Below are 340 nucleotides of genomic sequence, written 5' to 3'. Positions count from 1 at the left end.
GTTTTTTTAAAATAAGCTGTCAGGGCAAGAAAGAATTTTGAGAGTCCCAAATGCTGTAATTATTAAAAATTGCAGTAATATCCATATGGGAGCAACAGAGGACCTGCAAAGGAAGGTTTGTATTTGGATGAAGATGCAGGAGCTCTTCAGGCTTTCTCTGAACCCTCTCACACTACAAGCCCTGTGACAGTTTTCCTACTCATAGCTGCGCTCTCGAAGAAGGGAGGGAGCAGCACACTCACAAGCAACCACAAGGACATTTTCTCCCCATAGTCTCTCCTTCATTGTCATCCGGTTCACTTCCCTCCTCTCCTTCCTGCTCCATGATGATAGCTCCCCC

Source organism: Mesitornis unicolor, unplaced genomic scaffold, assembly GCF_000695765.1.
Source record: "Mesitornis unicolor isolate BGI_N332 unplaced genomic scaffold, ASM69576v1 scaffold44507, whole genome shotgun sequence".
NCBI lineage: Eukaryota > Metazoa > Chordata > Aves > Mesitornithiformes > Mesitornithidae > Mesitornis > Mesitornis unicolor.
The sequence above is the reverse complement of the archived record's forward strand: the minus strand, read 5'-3'. Positions refer to the sequence as shown.